Below are 26,547 nucleotides of genomic sequence, written 5' to 3'. Positions count from 1 at the left end.
GTTGCTCGCCTGGGCGGAGGAATATTGTCTTCTGCGTGTAATGTTTTGCTAGAACAGGCGGCAATTTATTGGTCATACTACGCTTGCCTTCCAATGCTAAAGCCAAACATCGCAATACTTGGTCATGGCGCCAAGTAAACCGACCCTGGCTAAGAGCCACCTTACATCCTGTCAAAATGTGCCTTAATGTGGCAGGTGATGAACACAAAGGACAAGATGGATCCTCTCCTACCCAGAGGTTTAGGTTCTGCGGTGATGGGAGAACATCATATGTTGACCTAATAAGGAAACTGATCCTACTCTCTTCGTTTGACCAAAGGTCTTGCCAGCCCATTTTGCGTTGTTCCACACTCTCCCATCTCATCCACTCTCCCTGCTTGGCCTGGGAAATGGCCTTTATACATCTCATCCTCTCCTCCTGCTTTCGCACCTCGTTGACTACCAGCTTCCTCCTTTGGGCTGGGCCTGCCTTGTGCCATTTAGGAGGAACTAAACTGAGCCCAAAACCCCCTCTTCCATGCTGTACCTGTCCCACGATATCCCCAATTTGAAGGTCAGCCTTTGCCTCTACTACAGATTTCTTTGCTGACCACTTTCTACCAGTTTTTACCACAGGGGCTGTCTCCCTTACGCATTTGTCACGTGACTCTGCTAAAGTCATTTCCAGTCTGACCTTGGCACACTTAAACTCCTCGGTTAAAGCAGAGACTGGCAGCTGCAATACTCCTTTACTATAAAGTCCTACTCTGCTGAGGCAGCGTGGAACTCCCAACCATTTCCTGATGTATGAACTTATTAACGCTTCCAGCTTATCCACTGTTGTCAAAGAAACCTCATACACAGTCAGTGGCCACAGCAACCTTGGCAGTAGACCAAACTGAAAGCACCAGAGTTTCAGTTTGCCTGGTAGAGCACAGCTGTTTATGCTCTTCAACCCTTCCACTGCTTGTCGTCTAACTTCTCCCACTCGAACTGTGTCCTTTAGATCCCCATCGTACCATCTCCCTAGACTCTTCACTGGCTTCTGAGAAACTGTTGGTATTGCCTCACCATTAATGAAGAATGTTTTATCTACTACCTTGCCTTTAATTATGGAGATGCTCCTTGATTTAGAGGGCTTAAATTGCATTCGTGCCCATTCAATATTATCTGTTAACTTCCCCAATAACCGATTAGTGCAGGCTACCGTTGTAGTCATGGTTGTCATGTCATCCATGTATGCTCTGATTGGTGGTAGTCGCATCCCAGAAGCCAAGCGCTCTCCTCCTACTACCCATTTTGATGCCCTAATGATTACTTCCATTGCCATGGTAAAAGCCAGTGGAGAAATGGTGCATCCTGCCATTATTCCAACCTCTAAGCATTGCCATGTAGTGCTGAATTCTGGAGTTTATTACAAACATAATAAACAACAAAACACGATAAGGCATCGATGAACGAGAAATGCATAGAGTGTGGACAATGGAAACACGTGTGAGAGGGGAAGAGGGAGAGAGAGAGAGAGAGAGAGAGAGAGAGAGAGAGAGAGAGAGAGAGAGCATTGGCAACATTCACCCTGACAGTCCCCTGTCTGTAACAACACGAAAACATCATCTTAATGCTTCTTAGAAGCTCTATAAAGAGATATACTTAAGTTTCTGGGTCTCTCTGTGTCGCGGCATTCCTGCGCGTGCGTGAGCGGAGTCCTTTAGGAAGCGTCACTGGGTGCTGCTTGGCGCGCGTGTTGAACGGAGTTTGCAAGTCTTTGGGGTAACATTACCAAAGGAAAATAGTTCGGCTAAGTTCGTTTCACTTTGTGGAAGTGAACAGAGTCGACTACGGAAAACAAAACTTTGACTAACAAAGAAAAGAAATAAAGATCTCTACGGGGAAATCACGCGGAGATAACGTCACATCTTTGCATGGCTGGTGAAGAAGCGTGTGTGCGTCTCTCGCCACGTGGTCACGTGCGCGTGTTCCTCCTTCAAAACGAGCGCGCGCTCGTTTAAAGGTCCCTTGTAGATGGATTTGCTGAAGAGACATGTCACGCGGTGTTCTTTTCACACGGCGATTGGAATTAAACACGGAGACTTATCTAAGACTGAAAAACACAAACTAGACTAGAAACAAATAAGAGAAAGGCGAAGAGCTCGCCCGGAGGCGAGATGTTACATTATGACACAAGGACAGGCGAAGTAAGAGCGCGATAAACTGGTATTCAGTCCTTTTGAAGACCTGACGTTTCCGCCTTCTTTGGAAGAGGGTCCAATCAGGAGCTGTCCCTTTGGAGGGAGATTTTATGACCCTTTGTGGTATAACCAGGCATTTAAATCTCTAGTTTCATTGGGTGTTTAAGAGAAGAATCTTCACAATTCTTATAATACTAATGTGTCACAAAGTTTAGCAAAATGTAATGTCAATTAACAAATGGGGAATGAAGATTGGAGTTTATCGAGACCACACTTGCCACAAATGGATTTGGTTAAACATTAGTTGGCAAAGTTTAAAACATTATCGCATTAGAGTTGTCGAGAAACATAGACCAAACCACAAAAAGGCAACTCATGAAATAGGGAACTTAGATACATTGTTCATACAATTCTCAAGTGGATATATAATAGCATATATATATATATATATATATATATATATATATATATATATGAATACAGGATTCATTTCTCCTCCTTGGTTAGAATTCAGAGAGAGCCACAGTTCTGTGAACATTCCTTTGGGTCGTAAACGCTGTTATCTAAGAACACCAGTGATGTTAGTTTTGGTCTCTTTTCACTCCAAAGATGGAAAACATAGTAAACTATATTTTACTGGATATTACTGTACGTATTCTGATTGATCACACCGAAAGCATTCTGGAGGTGTCCAGAACTATGTGTACAAGTTATGGGAATAGACAGTTATATTTAAAATGCATAATGAAGGTATTTATAATTCACTTTAAGCTACGATAAAATCATAGTCATTCCAATGTGACATGGGCAAATAGACACACATAAAAACACATTGAATATATCTGGTTAAATGTCTTTTAAAGAAAAGAAGTTTCTTTTCGCTTTGGAATCCACTTCCTTTGGGACATTCCGATCAGTCATAAAATATCTTGTAATCGGACACCACGCTCTGTCCTGAGTGTGGTCTTCACTGGTGGGGGAATGTGTGTGTGTGTGTGTGTGTGTGTGTGTGTGTGTGTGTGTGTGTGTGTGTGTGTGTGTGTGTGTGTGTGTGTGTGTGTGTGTGTGTGTTGGGTTAACCCTCTGGGGTCCTATGTGTTTTTGGGGTCCTGGAGCATTCTGACATGCTCTAACATTTGTGCTTTTTTCAGTTATTTATAAACATGTTAATGGCAAAGGTGTAAATTCACTCTATATAGCACAAACAGGGCTACCATAATATGTTAGCAAGATGTATGTACATGTTTGTATTTTTGAGAGAATATTGTTTATGCATGGTTATTGAAAAAACTAAAACTTAAAGTCTCTGAAATAAGGCCACAAAACACATACTAAATATGTGTCCACAAGACTTTTGACTAATGGATGTTCTCGCCTAGGATTTTTGCTTCAAAATGATCTGAAAATCATCCTTCCAAATCATTCACATAAAACAATACATTGATTTAAATTTAGTAAAACACTTTTTGTTTGGAAAGGCAACATGCGAAATGGGCGTGACTCATGTATAATGGTCTGATTCACACCTGTGAAGACAAAAAGACCTGTTTAATGAGCCTGCATAATGATCTTTTCACAGGTGTGTCACTGAGCCACAAGAAAGAATACAAGGACACAAGAAAAGAAATGTGTATATATACTACAAAATTGGTTCAGAGTTGGAAACATCTATAAAAAAATAGTATTTTTCCACTTGTATTTTTGCTTGCAAATTGTATAATATCCAAGGTGAACATTTCTAGTAATTGTGTAGTTAATTCTCATACTGTATTTTCAGAAAGTTTTGGATATGTATCCTCTCCCCAAATTTGTCACTAATAAAACACAATACAAATAATTTGAAGAGAAGGCTTATATTGACATTTTAAGATTTTGTTTACATCTACCTTGTAAATATATTATTTGCTATTTTATTAAAAAGGTTACAATTACAGCAACAATTAAAATAACAATATTTCAAGTGTAATATTTCTTTGTAAAAACTAAAGTATACATTTTATCATACATATTTCAAAGTTAAGGATTCATTAGTTTGAATAAAGCTTACATTGGAACAAACACTATAATAGCATCCTAGTTGATGACTTTATTTTTGACAAAACAAAAATAGTCTAATATATTTAACATGTGAGCAGAAATTGGTGAACAAAAGCTTATTCAATGTGGCAGTAGTCTATAGTTTAGGCTACAGTAAACAGTTAATAATCTATCCAAAAACTAGTCAACGAAATGTTGTCTTTCATATTTCTTCTGTAACATAGGCATATCGTTTGTTGTTTTTATGATAGCCTATATTAGGGCATATAAATATTAATATGCAGTTTAATACGTTGCTAATACAAAGACATTTTAACGTTATTTCAACATATTTCAGTCGATTTTCACTCATCTCAGTATAGCAATAGGGTTTGGTAAAAACTGTTCAGTTCATTCATTCACACACAGACGCGATTCATATTTAAACAGTCTTTTTGCGGTTTACATACACTATGATATCGCAATTAGAACACTAATAAAAAAACGTACTTCTCAGATGGATATTTCATATTTCTTTGTAAAAACTAAAGTATACATTTTATCATACATATTTCAAAGTTAAGGATTCATTAGTTTGAATAAAGCCTACATTGGAACAAACACTATAATAGCATCCTACTTGATGACTCTATTTTTGACAAAACAAACATAGCCTAATATATAACATTTGAGCAGAATTGGTGAACAAAAGCTTATTCGATGTGCCAGTAGTCTAGTTTACATTAAACAGTTAATAATCTATCCAAAACTAGTCAACAAAATGTTGTCTTTCATATTTCGTCTGTAACATAGGCATATCGTTTGTTGTTTTTATGAGCCTATATTAGGGCATAAATATTAATTTGCAGTTTAATACGTTGCTAATACAAAGACATTATAACGTTATTTCTACATATTTCAGTCGATTTTCACTCATCTCAGTATAGTAATAGGGTTTGGTAAAAACTGTTCAGTTCATTCATTCACACACAGACGCGATTCATATTTAAACAGTCTTTTTGCGGTTTACATACACTATGATATCGCGATTAGAACAATAATAATAAAGAACTTACTTATCAGATGGATCCGTTGCTCCTCGTAATGAAAAAAAACAGCACATGTTCTGAGGTAAATGTCCCAGGATTACTCCTCACACAGCCTCGCAAGAAGAAATAGTAGGCTACATTAATCTGATGATTACATTTGTTGTGTTTATGTTGCGTTTATGAGGGGCGTTGACACTTTGCATGTGTTGCTTCAGATCATTTGCGTTTGAATAGCGCGCGCTCTCCGTGGGCGTGTCAGATTAGCAGAATAATGAGCTGAGAGAACGATAATGAGATCGGCTGACACCTCTCTCTTTTTTAATAGATTACATCAACAGAGAATATTTATTTTAGTTTTGAATTAGATATTTTAAAAGTACAAACTTAAATGATTATAAAGATATTTTGCTCATGCTTGTGTGAATAGTATTCGCTGAGCTTTGTTTAAGTTTAGAGACGTGCACCAGAAAAAAATTTAACGGAGACAGAGAGGCAGAAAGCACACCCTGTTTATTTTCTTCATTTTACAAAAGCACACGGTTTTGATGTTAATGTGAGTGTACACAAAAAAAAGAAGACCCTCTATAGTTTATAATCATGTATTGCTTTTATTTATATGACCAAAAATGATGGAGTATTTTAAGTCTATGTTGCTGCTATGTGGAAAAAAACAGCAAAACGCGCCGGCGCGTTTCTCGACCCCAGAGAGTTAATTTACATTCAGAGATTTTTGGTCTTTAGCAAACTTATATGGACAAACCTCGACCCGAGGGGCGGGGAGGTGGTGTCGCTGCTGTCTACAGAAAGGATATTAAAACATCCAACATATCCATCCCTGCTACTCAGTCTTTGGAACACATCACTTTCAAACTCTCTGGTCCCACTCCTCTGGTAACTGCTGTAATCTAACGCCCTCCCAAACCAAATCCTTCCTTTCTCTCTGTGTTTTCTGACTTTTTAACTGTTATCTGCCATCTCACTTTCTGTTCTGCTTCTGGGAGATTTCAACATTCACATCGACACTAACTGTAAATTTGCCACTGAATTCCTGGAACTGCTACACTGTTCAACTTCACTCAACATGTCAACTTTCCTACCCACAGCCGTGGTCACATCCTGGATCTGTTCTGTTTTCGACTGGTCTCACCATACCTCACCTCTCCAGCTCTAACCTTAACATCTCTGACCATATGGCAATCACCATGAACATTGATCTCCCTATCTTGACCAAGAACAAACGCACAATCTCCTTCAGAAATCTTAAATCCATCTCCACTCCTGCCCTTTCAGCCTCTCTTGTCAGCAAATCACTTCAAGCTTGAAAAGAGATTTGGGTTGCCCAATTTTCCATGTTAGAGAATAAAGCAGCTCGTACAAAGGATGTCACAATTCCTCTCGCAAAGACACAAGGAGCCACATAGTCGGGAGGGTTTGAACCTGCGCAGGGAAACCCCAATGGATTTAGAGCCCATCGCCATAACCTCTCGGCCACAACTACTCTTGATAGTGAGTCACATGCTATTTCCGTTTCTGGATGTGAGCAGCAGAGAACACCGGGGCCAACCATTAATTTCGTTGTGAACAGCAGAGGATCCACTCAGCTAACATATTGTGTTGGCAAAAAGGAGTTCAACTACGTCTTCACCTACACAAATACCTTCTCACTTAAGGCTTGAAAAGAGATGTGGGTTGCCCAATTTTCCATGTTAGAGAAAAAGCAGCTCATAAAAAGATCTTGGATGTCGCAGGCAGACAAAGAGACACATAGTCGGCAGGGTCCGAACCTGCACAGGGAAACCCCAAAGGATATCAAGTGCATCGCCTTAACCTCTCGGCCACGACTACACTCTGAGTGAGTCACATGCTATTTTCTTTTCTGGATATGAGCAGCAGAGAACACCGGGGCCAACCATTATTTTGATGTTAGCAGCAGAGGATCCACTCAGCTAATATATTGTGTTGGCAATAAGGAGTTCAACAATGTCTTCACCTACACAAAAACCTGCTCACTTCAAGCTTGTGGGTTGCCCAATTTTCCATGTTAGAGAATAAACCAGCTCGTACAAAAGATGTCACAATTCCTCTCGCAAAGAGACAAGGAGCCATGTAGTCGGCAGGGTTCGAACCTGCGCGGGGAGACCCCAATGGATTTCAAGTCCATCGCCTTAATCTCTCGGCCACAACTACTCTTGATAGTGAGTTTTAGCCTAATTTTAAACAGTAATAATTTTATTACTACAAGTTCACTTTATCTTCTTAGACACCTCAGAACTGGAAATCACAACGGAATCGCAACGGTTAATGCATGAATGAATAATAATAAGAGGCGGATAGTCTGTCCAGGAAATCTCACGTAAGGCAAACACCAGAGCAAGCAACAAGAGCCCGATTCAACTACGACCTTCTACCAGATGAACAACACTCTGATCGCGAGGAAAAGGACATACTAACTTGCTGGAATCGGACTGGAACTGTGACGCCCGGCATCTGAGTGCAAGCAAGCGCTAGCTCTGTACTAGCGCACCGCGCCTGAATCATGCCACCGCTCTGCTCCGCTGCTGACTTCCGCCCACTCAAAAACCACCGCTGTCTGGACTGCATTAACTTCTTCCGAGAAACTGGACTATGTCGCCGTCCTCCACACAGAGGCTCTGGTCGTATGTTCAATTACAACTTTTCAACCCCAAGCTCTATTCCATCCATCTGGTCTAATTCGCGCACTGCAACTACCACACTACGTCATCACAACAAACGGCACGTGCACCTATCTAATCTCCGCTCCCTTCCTCGGTCTTCTCAACCCATCACAAAGCTACATCATCTGAAACTGGCCTTGCTCAATACCCACTCACTCAACAATAAAAGTTGTTGTGGCAAAAATTCTGTTAAACATCATCACTGCGTAAGAGACACTCAGAGTCAAATTAATAAAAAGGAAAGTATTTATTCTTGCAAGAATAGGTTCAGTCTAGTACACAGAAGTTACGCTGTGCAAGAGAGTGACACACAACAGGAAGATATGAGACAGCCTTTATACTGTTTTCAAGGTTCCTCCTCACCCGCTGTACCTTTCACCCACTCAGATAAGGTCCTTACTGCTGTTCAGTTTCTGCTTAAAGACACAAACTGGTACTGAAATAAACTGGCCAAAACTGACCGTCCCTAAGGTCAGAGGTCCTGTCCCATATGTTCCTGAAAAGTCACGCACAAGCACGTACACACATATACTTTTATACATTGAATAGGTTCTTTCTCTTATGATACCTGTTTGGGATCAATGACTATTAAAATTTCCACAACAATTCCCCCCTTTTTATCATTCAGATTACCCAATCATAATAATAAAAATAATAGAACAAATTTTAAGTCATTTCATCACACTTATACTCTTCATCTCTGGTTTTCACATAACTGACCACTCTCTTAAACATTTGTGAAATAACATTTGGAAAAGTAAAAAGCTTAGGCTGTTTTTTTGGGGATAGTCCCTTAAGTGTTAGCAAGCAAGTAAAGACTTTATCTGAAGCCGGGCTGAATGAATAAGCACTGTTATTGCACTCCCGACCTAGGTCGGACCCTCAGTCACCTCAGTATAAACAAGAAATAGTGTATAGTTTAAGTAGGAAACACATCAATTTAACACCCTGGTTATCATTACACATCTTGAAACCCACATGGCATTTCAACAGGCTAAGAAATACGAAGAAATAAAAGTAGAATAAAATCCCTCATTTCGACCCCTCTCCTTGTACGTCATCACATAGCGGATAACCACAGCTTTTAACCTTCTGTTCATATCAAAAACATTCATAGAAAGAAAGAAAAAGAAAAGGAAACATACACTTTAACACATGTCACAGTAGCTCCCACTACTTGTATCATCATATTTTGTTCATCCTACTGAACAGACATCCCAGCTTTAACCAGTCTCTGTACTGAGCTGGAAACACACATTATAATTCATGGTAAACATAACAATATTGATAATCCTATCGCTGAAATTGGTAGTACAGTACCCCCAACCCCCCAAAGATTAACCAATCTTATCCATTTACCATCAGTCCACGCCCATTTCCATACATCGCCTCCATTTTCCTAACCATATTTTCTTAACTTTTAACACCATATTTAATAAAATCTATCCTGAAAAGGTTTTATATTTTTTTATCCATTCTTTTAACCAATGTAGTTGTTCAAAATTAACTCTAATATTTCAAATACGGACCATCTTTTAGCTTATTACCATTCATATTCTCCCATGATCGGCCTTTCTTACCCTTAATGGACAGCCTAATCAAGTTTATTCAATAATAATCCCTATAATTTACCTGAAATATTTTCTAATGAATCCTTAACCAATCAAATCATTTGATCTAAGCCCTATTTTGATTCAATCAAATAAAATCATCAAAATCATCACAAAAACAGATTCTTTTGCTAAATTCAAACCATTAGTTGGTCCATCTTCCTCCAGGTGTGTTGGTCATCTCGTTTGCCCCATGGACATTCCGTCTTCACCAGGGTGACTCTTTGCGAGTCGTTGCCGTAGTCTTTCCCTCGCCGGTGAGGGAGGCTGTTACTAGCACGAGCCTTTGACCCCTCACGTTGTCCTCATATTTGATTGTTGAGGCCTGTCGGTGTAGTCTAAGGTGAGAGGCTTCGACCCAGGTGTCCCACTCTCCAACCATTTTCTGATCCTTATAAGGTTTTCCCTTAAATCACGACCGCACCCCCACTGGAGTGAACCATTTCTTGCCTGCTTTCACCTGTGAATGGAGACCTTAAGTATTTTGTTAGTGACCGCTTGTCTTGCCGCTCATCCCCTTTGGTGTGACCTGTGGAATCAACAACCTGAAACTTTATCTCCGGATAATTTCTTGCTCACTTAATAGCACTCTGGGTCCACTTTGCTCATGTCCACAACACAATATTTATACATTTGGAACAGAATTAGTTCTGTTTTCTGCAATCCTTCCTGACATTCTGCAAAAGGAAAATCTTAAGTTATGCGCTGCGCAGGTGTGGCCTTGTTTCTTTCTGCCACAATAACAATCTAGGCCAGGATAGTTAGTCAAATTCATCCATAAGCATTATTTTATTGGGCACATTCTGCCCTGCATCAAAAGTCTGCATGCTCTGTAAAGAAAAACAAATGTCGAGGTTATTTTCAGATAGTAAAGTACACGTAGTTTCTTTTGTCTGCTGTGCTGCCACGGCCTTCGCTGCTGCATCTGCCCTGGCGTTTCCTGTTGAAACAGTCCTGCAATTTTGTTATCAGCGTGTGCGGCACACTTACAGACAGGAATTTTGTTAGGGAGAAGAATGGCTTCTTGCCAGGCTTTTACCCAATTAAGCCTAGTGTCTTCCCAACATATATTGTCCCCTAGTAAACCATACTTTGTCAATTGTTATCAAAATTGTTACCAATTGTTACCATCCCCCCTTTTGATGCATGAATCATCTCATGCATCAATCTAACATAATGGTGTTTGGATAAAGTTTGCCATCAACACTAACCCAAACGTTGTCCCAAAGCCAAAATTCCTCCAGACATCTTTCTCTGCCTCTGAAACAAAAATATTACTTAAAGCCACAAACACATCTTCTTATCAGAGTATTTGGAGGGCAACGGCCCTCAGTCTTACAGTGTATCCTGCTTTTCAGACCTGTTGTTTGGTCTCTTAATCCCGTCATCTACAAACATTGTTTCTGAAAATTCTGTTTCAATTGTTTCTGTCAGGTCAGGTCGTGCTGTACAGACTTGGTCAATGTCAGTCAAACAACATTTTCCCCCTTTTGTTCACAATATTCATAAATGTGAAGGACTCTCTGGATAATTTGATATTGACTTAGCCAATATGTCACTTTGTTATTCCCTGCACATCTATAACATTTTAGTTTATCTCAACCCATGATGGACATCTCTCTACAACTTCACAAATCCAATTTACATAAATGCTTTTAATCCATAGATTGATTCATAATTACCAGTAGCAGACAGAGCTGGATAACTAATCCATTTAAAGCTCGTCCCATTTTATGCATCATCTTGTCATCAGATTGACTCAAAACTATTAGCTTCCTTAAAACTTGTCATTTGCCTTAACCCATCTGTAATGATAAAACCCTCATTCCAGAGGTTAATGACACAATATACACACTATTCAGACGCAGTATTCGTACCCCAAACTAACACATACACGACATAGAGTGCAGTCACCATCACACACACATATTAGACACATATTTTAACTGTTCATCTTCAATGTTCGCTTTTCATTATATCATCTCTAAAAAGATTTAAATTTTAAGTAAGATTTTAAACTTCACATTTTACTGTAGCTTTTACCTAATTTTACATGGTCTCTTAACCAGTTACAAAGCATGTCTGTTCATTATTCATTTGATCTTAGAAAAGTCAGCTGGATTTTGGTTCATTATCACTATTTTGCTTCAGCTTGCTCTAGCAGGCCGATAACAGAAAGACAGACACAGTTACCATCCCTGCCTCCACTCAGACAGTCTCTCTCTCTCTAAACAAATAATCTTTTCAACAGCCTCCTAAGACTGTAATTTAGACAAAATGTAATATTAAATTTATTACATTAACCTTTCACCATTCACCTTTGTTATCCAGACTCTTCTCAAATCTACAAAAGCCTGTCTTCATCTTTAGCCACCACCATGTCCAACGACCTTCACGAGTTAAAACTATGTTATAGACATTTTAGCTCAAAATTAACTCTTCTATACATTTTTCTTGCCCATATGTCAACCAACATCATGTCCCTCATATAATTAAGTTTTGTTACTGTCTCCGCAGCAAATAATGGCAATCACCTCATGGAATCAGCTGGCTCCTGAAAGCCCACTCCCGTTAGCTATTTATCTTTAATTTTCTTCTCTTCAGGGTGTCGTCCCCTGGCATAGTTGCAGACACTTGTCACAATGAAAAACAAGCCATACAATCAATGCGGTTTCTGGTGAGTGGTATAGAGGAACTCACATTTCTGGGTCAGACTGCCGTAACATTAATTTTCACCTCACAGCCCATCTCACCTCTCAATGCTCTGCTGACCCCGGTGGCCTCCAGTAATCAGCGCTCAACTCTCATACCTTTCTCACAAATAACACCTCCATCCGGAGGTGCCCAATGTTTTGTGACCCCCTGCGTTGGGCTGTCCCCTGGCCAGGAAGATCATCCCGTCATTGAGTAGCCACTCGTACACACGTACACATTGGTGACCGCTCTTTCCCAATACAATCAGTTTTCTTCAACAGAACTCAGCTGTTTTCTGGAGCTTAGGAAAGGCACGTTCAAGAGTCACCAGAGCCATTCCGATTGCCTAATAGTGTTCACAGGGAGACAGGTTAATAACAACAGTATTTAATCACTTAAATCCATTAACTATCTTAAAAGCAGCAACCTAGCTACTTAGACTATACTCAGTGAATTTAGATCACAACCGTACATTCAGTGTACTTCATCTGTAGCCGGAGCCATCAGTCCTGAATGGTGGAGACTAAAATGAGACAAAGAAGTTACTGGTCCTAAAATAAATTAATCAAAAACGTCACTTCTATCGTGTAAGGTCTGCATTATGTTAAAGACTTCTTTAAAGTCATTCAGTTTTACTTTTAACATTTTTAACATTTAAATACAAATTGCCCTCTGAATGGTAATGATTTCTTTTAACATCTCTGTGTCTATGATTCTCAACTGAAACACTGTGCTTTACTTATTATCACAGATAACAGCTTTTAGCTGACTCATTTAATGAGAGAGACTCTGAGACATTCGGACTGATACACTGCTCTCTCATATACTTCTAACATCAAACTTTTATCTACCATCTTTTAACTCCCAGCTTTAGGCATCTTTGCCAGAAATTACATGTGTTTTCAAATAAACATAGTTTTACAGTTGTCTTTTGCCCACGTCAGGGAATCTAGACATTACAAATTTCCATTCAGATTGAGTCTCTGTCGCACTGGCTGTTTCAGCCACGCACACATCAGATTTAGATAAGCGAACTGTTTCATTACAGCCAATAGCAGACTCATCTTTTGAAAGCAAAACATCAGCTTCTAGCTCTTTCATGGTCAACTTTTCAAGCTGTTTATTTAATCAGATGCCTTTCAACACATTTTACATTTAGCAACCGTTAATTCAGTAGCCTACTACTTCTGCTTATTTGTTCTTACATAAAAATAATTATTCTAGTTCTCAATAACGTTTCACATTTCTCAATCTCAATTACCATAGTTTAATATTTGACTTAAGTTTTCTCTTGGAGTTTATCAATCTCCAATTAGGATTTACTTTTTGACGAGGCAAGCACTCTCTGCTTGTGATACTTTTGCAGTTATTGTAAATCATCTGTGAGATTAGTCTCTCTATATACTCTAAAATCTTTTTTTAAATGTTTAATTACAACACAATCATCCTGTTAGTTACTTTCATATATTTTGCAACTCACATTTGTTGGAGTCATTAATTTTACATCAACCTGTATTCATCAATTCACTTTTAAAAATTACTATTATAGATCTTTTCTTTAAAAGGATTCACTTTAAGACTTCAATCTCTTGACCTTGTTTTTATCTCTAGTTCTTTCTCAGACGAAAATGTTAATATCATCATATTAAACCCTGATCTACTTTCAAGCCCACATTAACACCAGAAATTTATATCACTTAATTACACTTTGTTTTTTACACCTTCTCGTGGGCATTTACAGTTACGTGTTAAATGATCCTGCTGACCACAATTAAAACACTCTCTGTCGGCTCCAACTTACTGCACACTCTTGAAGCAGTGTGTCCCATTCAGGAATGCAAACAGAGCTGATAAGCAGTTCTCTGTATTCTTTTACAGTCCACCAGTGGCGGATTCAATCCCAATAGCCGAATCATAATCTTTATCATTATTATTGGCAGAACATTAATTTTCATAAGCTGCATCGAAATGCTCAAAATATTCTAAGTTGTTTTCACAAAGTTTTCGTTTAACTTTAGTCATACTTGTCCAGGGAAATTATCCTGACCCATAATTTCATTTATAAAACAGACAATATCTTTTGCTTCAATGACTTAATATCAACAAAATATCCAACATTATACATTATTGATTTCCAGAATCTTTGGTCAAAATTGTCTTTACATTTTACTAATTTGGTATTATCATCAACAACAGAACAAGTATATATCTAACATCCGGAAACCGGGCTGAATAAGCAAACCCTGTTGCTGTACCTCCAGCATAGCTGGACCCTAGGTTCAAAACACAATGGTTGTCAAACTTAAAATTAAACCTAATTTCAATCATTATTTTACCATTAAAATATAGAATTTAATACAGAAAATATAGTTTTTTCCCATTTTGCTTAATGAAACATTCCTTATCTTTATATCACATTAATCCCCGTTAATCATACTCAATGCCTTATTTTTATTCTGAAACTCATTTTTCATACCATTTAAACAGTAAATTTGACTTCCATAAATTCTGTCAGACATTTTATTTTCATCACATATAGTTTTTTACTATATTTCTTCCATCTTTCCCTACATGCCAGTTCCTTCTGTCTCCTCTCCTTTCTTTTCCCTACATGCCAGTTCCTTCATTATCTAACCAGTACATGATTGTTTGCTAAGAATCCCCACACACATATCTCACACACCAATCTTTTTGTTTTTCACTTCCCTCTTCCATCAAGTCTCTCACTTACAGTTCCCTCTATTTCACACAGACAGCCTTATAGCTGCTTGCTACTTCAATCCTTATTATGTAAATTTAAGTTCTCAGACATCTAATGTCATGCATCCATTTACTGGATGAAGAAGTAAAAACTTTATTTCTCCTGGCAGTTTGACTTTTTTATCTGCCTATTCATACATGTTGAATGCAGCCATAACAACCTTTTTGTTTCTCACTGCCCTGTTCAACTGATTCTCGCACTACTTTCATACTAGTTGTTCTCAGTGTTCCCTCCCTGGGGAAATCATGGTATTTTCTCAGTTTTTTCAATATCTAAAACATAAATTTTCCCCCATAATTTTCTCATTTGATAGAAAAACCGGTGTATCAAATTTGCATGCTTACCTTGAGACTTCCCCATATTGGCTGCTTCTCTGTTCTCTGTGGATTTCTCTTCAACGCGCGTTTTCCTGATCTGTTAGGCGTCCCCAACAGACCCGATTTTTCCTTTTAACCCAAATCGGTCGGGTTGCACTATTAGTGCCCTCCTAATTAAGGTTTACCAAAAACTGTTCTGGGTCCCCCTAATTAGCCTCAGTACCTAAAAACAATTTGCTCCGTCGTGGAACAACTAATTTTCAGGTTACCTATCTGTTTGAAATCTCTTGATCTGTTACAGACCTCAATTAATCTCAGATAATTTTCTCTCGTATCTGTTTGAAACCTCTTGATCTATATATAGATCTCAATTAATCTCAGATTACGTACCACAGAACAGCCCTCAGCCAATATGGTTCACTCACATATCATACCCGAAACAAAATACTTTTCCCCAAAAGAAAATATTTTAGACGTCTCTTACCAGAGATATGTTGGCTGCCACGGGTTCGCTTTCTTTTGATTCCAGTGGAGCCCCTCCCGGACCCGACAGCGGTCGGCCCCTCTCTCTCAAGCTTACGAGGTAGAGCTGGAACTGCTCAGTCCAGGTGGCCAAACACCGTCCGCTCTCAGGTCCAGAAGGCACTTCCAAGGAATCCCACTCTGACACCAAAATTGTTGTGGCAAAAATTCTGTTAAACATCATCACTGCGTAAGAGACACTCAGAGTCAAATTAATAAAAAGGAAAGTATTTATTCTTGCAAGAATAGGTTCAGTCTAATACACAGAAGTTACGCTGTGCAAGAGAGTGACACACAACAGGAAGATATGAGACAGCCTTTATACTGTTTTCAAGGTTCCTCCTCACCCGCTGTACCTTTCACCCACTCAGATAAGGTCCTTACTGCTGTTCAGTTTCTGCTTAAAGACACAAACTGGTACTGAAATAAACTGGCCAAAACTGATCGTCCCTAAGGTCAGAGGTCCTGTCCCATATGTTCCTGAAAAGTCACGCACAAGCACGTACACACATATACTTTTATACATTGAATAGGTTCTTTCTCTTATGATACCTGTTTGGGATCAATGACTATTAAAATTTCCACAACAAAGTCTAATTTTAAATGAATTCATAACTGACAATAACCTGGATTTCCTTTGTATCACTGAAACTTGACACAAACCTCTGGACTATTTCTCACTCAACGAAACCACACCCACAGGATAAACTTATATGGACAAACCTCGACCTGAGGGGCGGGGAGGTGGTGTCGCTGCTGTGTACAGAAAGGATATTAAAACATCCAACATATCCATCCCTGCTGCTCAGTCTTTGGAACACATCACTTTCAAACTCTCTGGTCCCACTCCTCTGGTCACTGCTGTAATCTAACGCCCTCCCAAACCAAATCCTTCCTTTCTCTCTGAGTTTTCTGACTTTTTAACTGTTATCTGCCATCTCACTTTCTGTTCTGCTTCTGGGAGATTTCAACATTCACATCGACACTAACTGTAAATTTGTGATCAAAAAGTGATCAACTTCACTCAACATGTCAACTTTCCTACCCACAGCCGTGGTCACATCCTGGATCTGGTCTGTTTTCGACTGGTCTCACCATACCTCACCTCTCCAGCTCTAACCTTAACATCTCTGACCATATGGCAATCACCATGAACATTGATCTCCCTATCTTGACCAAGAACAAACACACAATCTCCTTCAGAAATCTTAAATCCATCTCCACTCCTGCCCTTTCAGCCTATCTTGTCAGCAAACATAAAGAGCATTACAGTAGTCCAACCTCGAACTAATAAAAGCATGAATCCCCTTTTCTAGATCATGCTTGTTAAGAAAAGGCCTAACTTTAGCTAGAAGACGAAGCTGGAAAAAACTCATTTTGACAACATTGCTAATTTGCTTGTCAAATTTCATGTTGCAATCAAAAATAACTCCCAGATTTCTGACAGCTGGCCTAAGGTATGGCGCCAGAGCCCCCAAACTCACTGCTGAACCATTTGGGTTACCGAAGATGATACACTCATTTTTTGCTTTGTTTAAACTAAGAAAATTTTGTGACAACCACAACTCAATATCATCAATACAACTAAGTAGGGAGTCAAGTGCGACACTATCATTCGGTTTTAAAGGCAAATAAATCTGCAGATCATCATCATAACAATGAAAGGACAGATTGTGCTTTCCTATAATACTTCCCAAGGGCAATATATATAAAGAAAACAAGATTGGGCCAAGAATTGAACCCTGGGGTACCCCACAAGAAAGAGGAGCAGCTGGCGAGGAGCATTCACCAATCATAACTGAGAAGCTCCTATTTGCTAAGTAGGAGCTAAACCATTGAAGGGCCAAACCTCGAATGCCCACACAATGCTCGAGGCGAGACAGGAGGACTGCGTGGTCCACCGTATCAAACGCCGCTGTGAGGTCCAAAAGCACTAAAACAGCAGGATTCCCAGCATCCACAGACAAGGCAATGTCATTATGTACTCTGAGCAGTGCTGACTCAGTACTGTGACGTGATCTAAAACCCAATTGAAATTTTTCAAGCACAGAATATTTCTGCATAAAGGCTTGTAACTGTATAAAAACAACTTTTTCCAAAACCTTTGACAGAAAAGGCAGATGAGAAACTGGTCTAAAATTAGATAATACTGAAGGGTCAAGATTTGGCTTCTTAAGTAGCGGCCTGACCACAGCATGTTTAAATGCAGCTGGGACACAACCTAGACCAAGACAAGAATTAATTAAAGTGAGTAAACTCGACCCAATGGCGCTATTAAAAACTTCCGTCACTATCCTGGCTGGGACAATGTCTAATGAACAGTAGTGGGTTTCATGTGTTGCACTATCTCAGAAAGCAGCGCAAACGAAACTGGCTTGAAATCCTCAAAAACAGCAGGAAGCCCAGAATCAGTAGGAACAAACACATTAAAATTAGCACTGCAGTTTTGCCTGACAGATGCTACCTTGTCAGTAAAATAACTGAGAAATTTCTCACATGTACTAATTGAAACCTCTGTCTGATCAGAGGTACATGGATTCAACACAGAGTTAATGGTATTAAATAAAACTCTAGGTTCATGACAACTGCTAGTTATGACCGAAGAAAGATAGTGCATCTTTGCCACCTTCACAGCCCTCTGATATGCAGCTAGGAACCTAGTGATGTAAATAGTTTGTCCTTCTTCCACCTTCGTTCGGCTTGTCTACAGTGTTGCCTAAGAGCCCTTGTGGTGACATTTAACCAGGGATCCACCTTAGGTTTAATAGATTTAGTCCGAAAAGGGGCAATAGAGTCTAAAATTTCAGTGCTTGTGGAATGAAACGCAGAGAGAACATTATCTGGGGAGAAAGGAGAGACCAGACCATTCATTGCATGAAACTGTGAGCCCATAAACGCCGAAGCGAACTCTACACCTAAAGAGGGTGTGATGAGGCGGCGTCTAGAGGCTGAGGAGACAGGTTTACTAGCGGGTGGTATAACACTGATCTCAAATCTAATAGGGAAGTGATCTGAAATACCAGATTCTGTTAAGGTGTGGGTTGCCCAATGTTCCATGTTAGAGAAAAAAGCAGCTCGTACAAAGATCTTGGATGTCACATTTCCTGTCGCAAGCAGACAAAGAGGTTTATCACAGGTTTGTGTTAAAGTCTGTTTAGAGAGAACGGTGTCGTCTTAGCGGCCCCTAATTTATTAACAAATGACCATTTCGAAGTGAATCAATCTAAACTAACTTTAGCTTGAAATAACATTATTCAAGAACCACTATGAAACCAAACCAATCTCTGTTACCTTAAATTATATGTTTATCTCTGTAAAAAGCTGCTTTGAAACAATCTACATTGTTAAAAGCGCTATATAAATGAGGATGACTTGACTTGACTTGGATGTGAGCAGCAGAGGATGAAAACCTCCCTCAAAGGCTGGGAAGAGGACAAGAAGTGATTAGGGAATGTATGCAACAAACTGTCATATTTTCACCCAAACAGGGATTTAAACAGAACTTACCTTAAAGTGTTAATCCTCCTTAAACAATGCTTACTTCAGGCTTGAAATGAGGCCATTTTCCATGTTAGAGAAAAAAACAGCTCGTACAAAGCACCAGGATGTCACAATTCAAAAAGGCAAAAAGGAGTTCAACTACGTCTTCACCTACACAAATACCTTCTCACTTCAGGCTTGAAAAGAGATGTGTGTTGCCCAATTTTCCATGCTAGAGAAAAATAAGCTCATACAAAGATCTTGGATGTCACAAGCAGACAAAGAGACACATAGTCGGCAGGGTCCGAACCTGCAAGGGGAAACCCCAATGGATATAAAGTGCATCGCCTTAACCTCTCGGCCACGACTACACTGTGAGTGAGTCACATGCTATTTTATTTTCTGGATGTGTGCAGCAGAGGACAACCATCAATGTGGATGTTAAATCCTGTTGTACTCGTTACATCATAAGAAAAATGGCATCTAAGCTAATTTTAGTGTCCTTGTTTATCCCGAGGTTTTCCCGCAGCCTGCCGGTTCCAGATCTGCCGAAGGACCTTCGCCGTGACCCGATGACAATACAGTGCTTCATGTAGTCGGCAGGGTTAGAACCTGCGGGGGGAGACCCCAATGGATTTCAAGTCCATCGCGTTAACCTCTCGGCCACGACTACTCTCGATAGTGAGTCACATGCTATTTCCGTTTCTGGATGTGAGCAGCAGAGAACACCGGGGCCAACCATTATTTTGATGCGAGCAACAGAGGATCCACTCAGCTAATATATTGTGTTGGCAAAAAGGAGTTCAACAACGTCTTCACCTACACAAAAACCTGCCCACTTCAAGCTTGAAAAGAGATGTGGGTTGCCCAATTTTCCATGTTAGAGAATAAAGCAGCTCGTACATTGGATGTCACAATTCCTCTCGCAAAGAGACAAGAAGCCACGTAGTCGGCAGGGTTCGAACCTGCGTGGGGAGACCCCAATGGATTTCAAGTCCATCGCCTTTACCTCTCAGCCACGACTACTCTTGATATTGAGTCATATGCTATTTTATTTTCTGGATGTGAGCAGCAGAGAACACCGGGGCCAAACATTATTTTGATGTGAGCAGCAGAGGATCCACTCAGCTAATATATTGTGTTGGCAAAAAGGAGTTCAACTACGTCTTCACCTACAAAAATACCTTCTCACTTCAATCTTGAAAAGAGATGTGGGTTGCCCAATTTTCCATGTTAGAGTCGTGTTTAAAGTCTGTTTAGAGAGAACGGTGTCGTCTTAGCGGCCCCTAATTTAATAACAAATGATCATTTCGACGGAAGTGAATCAATCAAAATTAACTTTAGCTGGAAATAACATTATTCAAGAACCACTATAAAACCAAACCAATCTCTGTTACCTTAAATTATATGTTTATCTCTGTAAAAAGCTACTTTGAAACAATCTACATTTTTAAAAAGGCTATATAAATGAGGATGACTTGACTTGACTTGGATGTGAGCAGCAGAGGATGAACACCTCCCTCAAAGGCTGGGAAGAGGACAAGAAGTGATTAGGGAATGTATGCAACAAACTGTCAGATTTTCACCCAAACAGGGAATTGAACCGAACTAACCTTAAAGTGTTAATCCTCCTTAAACAATGCTCACTTCAGGCTTGAAATGAGCCCAATTTCTGTGTTAGAAAAAAAAGCAGCTCATATAAAAGATCCTGGATGTCATGATTCCTGTCACAAGCAGACAAAGAGCCACATAGTTGGCAGGGTTTGAACCTGCGCGGGGAGACCCCAATGGATTTAGAGCCCATCGCCATAACCTCTCGGCCACAACTACTCTTGATAGTGAGTCACATGCTATTTCCGTTTCTGGATGTGAGGAGCAGAGAACACCGGGGCCAACCATTAATTTCGTTGTGAACAGCAGAGGATCCACTCAGCTAACATATTGTGTTGGCAAAAAGGAGTTCAACTACGTCTTCACCTACACAAATACCTTCTCACTTAAGGCTTGAAAAGAGATGTGGGTTGCCCAATTTTCCATGTTAGAGAAAAAGCAGCTCATACAAAGATCTTGGATGTCGCAAGCAGACAAAGAGACACATAGTCGGCAGGGTTCGAACCTGCACGGGGAAACCCCAAAGGATATCAAGTGCATCGCCTTAACCTCTCGGCCACGACTACACTCTGAGTGAGTCACATGCTATTTTCTTTTCTGGATATGAGCAGCAGAGAACACCGGGGCCAACCATTATTTTGATGTGAGCAGCAGAGGATCCACTCAGCTAATATATTGTGTTGGCAATAAGGAGTTCAACACTGTCTTCACCTACACAAAAACCTGCTCACTTCAAGCTAGAAAAGAGATGTGGGTTGCCCAATTTTCCATGTTAGAGAATAAACCAGCTCGTACAAAGGATGTCACAATTCCTCTCGCAAAGAGACAAGGACCCACGTAGTCGGCAGGGTTCGAAACAGCGCGGGGAGACCCCAATGGACCCAGGCTGGAAAAGAGATGTGGGTTGCCCAATTTTCCATGTTAGAGAAAAAGCAGCTCATACAAAGATCTTGGATGTCACAAGCAGACAAAGAGACACGTAGTCGACAGGGTCCAAACCTTGAAGGGTGAAACCCCAATGCATATCAAGTCCATCGCCTTAACCTCTCAGCCACGACTACACTGTGAGTGAGTCACATGCTATTTTATTTTCTGGATGTGTGCAGCAGAGGACAACCATCAATGTGGATGTTAAATCCTGTTGTACTCGTTACATCATAAGAAAAATGGCATCTAAGCTAATTTTAGTGTCTTTGTTTATCCCAAGGTTTTCCTGCAGGCTGCCGGTTCCAGATCTGACGAAGCACCTTCGCCTGGAGACGATGACAATGCAGTGCTGAAGTGCCAGGAGAAAGAAGGGGGAAAGAACGCCAAAATCATGGGTTCGATTCCCACGGAAAGCAAGAACTGATAAGAATGTAAAATGTTTACCTTAAATGCAATATTAGTCACTTTGGATAATAAAAGCGTCTGCCAAATGCATAAATGTAAACATATTTAAATGATTTACAAGTCAATATTTAGATCTATTTTACCTACCCTATCACAATGTGAAATAATAAAAGTGTACAACACATACTTTCCACAAATATAGTTTATTCCAAAAGCTCAAATGTATAGTGTTATATGTAATAATAAAAAATAAATATACATGTACAAATATATGTAAATACAATTATTTATTATACACTTACTACCACACATATGGTTTAATCTTAATATGCATTATATATACACACATATATATATATATATATATATATATATATATATATATATATATATACATACATACATTATATATACACACACACATATATATATATATATATATATATATATATACACACAAGTCAATGGCTGGATATAATAATAATAATAAATTAAACACTTTCACAAATAAAAGCTCAAATCTATATAACTTTCAAATTTAAATAGCTACATGTAATGCTAATAATAAACACCTACTACCATTACAAATAGTTTGATAAATTATGAATAATAATAAAACTAGTATTTATAATTAATAATAATAATAATAAGTAACCATTTAGTTATAAATGCCATTATATATACATACATACTCACACAATTCAATGGCTAGATATTATTATTATTATTATAAGTAACCATGTAGTTATAAATACCATTATATTAGCCATTATATATACATACATACATACTCACACAATTCAATAGCTAGATATAATAATAATAATAATAATAATAATAATAATAATAATAATAATAATAATAATAATAATAATAATAGAAAATATAATATATTATAAATACAATTTTAATTAAATACTGATTAGGCCAACAAGGTGCACACTCCTGCCAGGATTTGCACTTGGATCTTCCATCCAAAGGATGAATTTGTTACTGTTACACCACAAGAGTTTTGTTTTTTGTTTTTAATAACACAAACATCTCCAATAAAGAGATGTATGTGTGTTTTTTTTTTAAATAACACAAACAACTCCAATAAACCGTTAACTGTGTTAACGTAAACATAGATAAACATAACAAGATAACACAAACACTTTGAATAGAAATAACACAATGTATGGGCTTGTTATGGAACATCAAAGTGCAGCACAATTATAAAAACAACTATAAAAACAACTATATACACTACATATGTATTCTATAACGAACTCTTCCACTCTGTGATGGTCAGTCCAGATGCAGGACAATACCATTTCCCCCGTAACTGTGTATGGCCAGTAAGTTTGCTCTTTGACTGACCACATATTTTACACTGATAGTGGTAGCTTTCTTTGGTTTGCCGCTTCTTGGGGGGATCACCTCTTATCTCTCGCTCCTTATCCTCCAGGGTTGCCTTTCGCAATCTCCATTCTCGGAACCGATTGAGAGAAGCTAGTGGTGCCAGGGCTGGCTGGTAAGGAAGCCCACCTTGAGGTTGAGGTGTTGGAGCTGGTGGCGGTTGATCATGATGGCCACCCTGGGAGTGAGAAGCTGGCACTGGTGGCAACTGGTAAGTGTTCCAGCCCTGAGAGTGAGACGCTGGAGCAGGTGACGGCAGGTAAGGGGACAAGGCCTGAGAGTGAGGCGCTGGAGCAGGTGACGGCAGGTAAGGGGACCAGCCCTGAGAGTGAGGCGCTGGAGCAGGTGACGGCAGGTAAGGGGACCAGCCCTGAGAGTGAGGCGCTGGAGCAGGTGACGGCAGGTAAGGGGACCAGCCCTGAAAGTGAGGCGCTGGAGCAGGTGACGGCAGGTAAGGGGACCAGCCCTGAGAGTGAGGCGCTGGAGCAGGTGACGGAAGGTAAGGGGACCAGCCCTGAGAGTGAGACGCTGGAGCTGAGTGTTGACCCTGCTGGCAGTCGGCAACGTCCGACGAAGCAGGGAAGACAGCATCCCCAGGCCAGTGCTGTGCTCTCGACCAGTCCTGATCTTCATTGGTTGAGCTGGCACCAGCTCCAGTGTCTGTGTGCACAGTGGGAAACACCACTCTGGCACAGCAACGTTTACGAATCACTGCCTCACCCTCACGATTTTCTGGTTCCTGAAACTCCATAACTGTACTAGTGCGTTGAACAGGCTCGGATGGTAGGTCCCGGGCCTCCAGGAGCGATTCCTCTGCCAAATGGACCTGCTGAGGAAGCTGCACCCCTTGCAGTAACGAATCGCGGTCGGTTCTCTTCTGCCGATCCTGCAGCCTAGAGAAAATAAAAATCACAACAGAACTTTTTTGTTGTTATTTGTGTGAAATTTATCTTGTATGAATAAGTAGGTTTTCATATCGAAGTGAATGTATGAAGCTGTAAATATGAACTAACCAGGAGGACACTGTGGTGTTGTTTATAGTCACAAGTAAAAGGTTGGTGTTGTCCAGTATATCTTTGCAGTCCTCTATTAACTGTTTGATATGACTGTAAGTAATGACAATTGACTGAGGTATTGCAAATGTTTTCCCTTTGTTGTCCTTTGGCCTATTTCTGGCTTCCCGGAACTCTTTGTAGAGTCTGAGTGCAACACACTCAGAAATCCTGTTAAGATCAGGTCTTTGGGCAGCCTGGCCATGAACCATGAACAATCTGCAAAATAGATGACAAGATGACATAATCCACATTATGTGTATGTACTGTAAACACATACACGTGAATTTTGTGTCTATGTAGATACACACACACACACACACACACACACACACACACACACATACACAAATATTACAAATATACTGTATATCAGAGGCAGATACCTCTCAGCTGCTTGCTGGCCTGGGGCAGAGCCACTGCGTTTCCTGAGAAGCTCTCCATGGTCCTGACAAGGTATTTTTCTTACTTTTCATGGAGTATTTGGTTGGGGTCTTGTCAATGGGATCCAGGCTGGAGTACAGTCTTAATATCTCTACTATCTCAGAGTTTGAGAGAGCGGTTATTGTCCAATTGAGGCTGACAAGATACCCTGCCAAGGCATCGACCGCCTCCCATCCGGGAATTCCTTTAGGATCACACCGACTATCCTGTCACATGAAATGGAAACAAAACCAATTCTTGTACAGCTAATTTAAAAGAAAAGGTGAAGGAACAATGATTTCTGATGGTGAATACATTAGCCACTTTACCAGAGTTGAAGTGATGGGCCCACTGTCCTTAAATGGGGAGCTGGAGGTACTGCTGAACACACCACTTTCAAGTGTAGATTCCTTAAGTAATTATGTGTAAACAGTGAGAGGGTACAATGAGGTTGATAAAGTTTGTTGTGCTCATGTTACACAAATGAATTGTTGATATAACGAGTCAATCACACATCACTAATCAAGAAAAATTAACCTCTGCAAACTAGGTTTACAGTAAAAATGTTTTGATTTATCATCAAATTATTAACACATCAATACCTGAGATGAAGACTGAAAATATATATATCGGTGGCCTGGGGTACTGTCACATCAGGACATTCATCCTCCTGAGCTTCATCCAGCATCTCTGGTGGAATGGCACCAATTTCCTTCTGTGCACTCAGCAGATCTCCCCGGTTAGACTGCGCCAGCAAATATTCCACAGCAATACGCTCTCCTGCCATAAGTAATCAACAGAAAGACAGAAGAGAGAAAAAAAAAGATTATAGTAGAATGAGTGAGTGAGTGAGTGAGTGAACAAAGGTGTAACCTTCAGGTAATATCGAATATTGTCCAGCATGTTTTCTTTTCTTTTTTGTGCCATAGAATCTTACCGGTAGGTTTCCCCGGGGGTATAAACTCTGGAAGAAGTCCACTTCCTAGGACTCTTTTGCTCAGGACGTTCACACTGGACATCAAACGTACATCGTACATCTTTGTACGCGATGTACCACTCATACCCAGAGCTTGCTGAGACCTATTATGCTTCCATCTGGATAACCCCTCAAGCAAGTACATCTATGTATGTAGAGCATTACATCTCCACCCTGGCAAGACAAAAGCATTGGTGACAACAACAAAAAAAAGAATATTATGACAACTTAATACACAGCATTCATTAACTAAATGTTTAAAATATTGAGTGTTTCAGCTTGCCTGGGATGAAACTGCACTGGTGCAGATGAAAGCTCTTGAGCGAGGAGGATCCTCTGCCACATCTTAGGACGTCAAGCGTTTTGTCTCCCTTCTCCAGGCCTGATCCAGTGTTAGTGTACAACTGGACACCAGGTGGATCTTGAATGCAGGGCAAGTGCT

The 26,547-nt window shown here is 39.8% G+C and overlaps 3 non-coding genes across 3 annotated transcripts; all 3 read right to left on the bottom strand.

The window, feature by feature from the left end:
• Window positions 1-7,338: 7,338 nt before the first annotated feature.
• On the bottom strand, window positions 7,339-7,420 carry trnas-uga (transfer RNA serine (anticodon UGA)). Its single transcript has one exon. It is a non-coding gene; the product is annotated as a tRNA-Ser (tRNA).
• A 12,484-nt stretch (window positions 7,421-19,904) lies between these two features.
• On the bottom strand, window positions 19,905-19,986 carry trnas-uga (transfer RNA serine (anticodon UGA)). Its single transcript has one exon. It is a non-coding gene; the product is annotated as a tRNA-Ser (tRNA).
• Window positions 19,987-20,257: 271 nt separating this feature from the next.
• On the bottom strand, window positions 20,258-20,339 carry trnas-uga (transfer RNA serine (anticodon UGA)). The gene has a single exon. It is a non-coding gene; the product is annotated as a tRNA-Ser (tRNA).
• Window positions 20,340-26,547: the final 6,208 nt, after the last annotated feature.

This window comes from Siphateles boraxobius, unplaced genomic scaffold, assembly GCF_051911475.1.
Source record: "Siphateles boraxobius isolate OS27281-9 unplaced genomic scaffold, OSU_SipBor_1 7, whole genome shotgun sequence".
Classification (NCBI taxonomy): Eukaryota; Metazoa; Chordata; class Actinopteri; order Cypriniformes; family Leuciscidae; genus Siphateles; species Siphateles boraxobius.
Note: the sequence above shows the minus strand (reverse complement) of the source record. Positions and strands in the feature narration are given on the sequence as shown.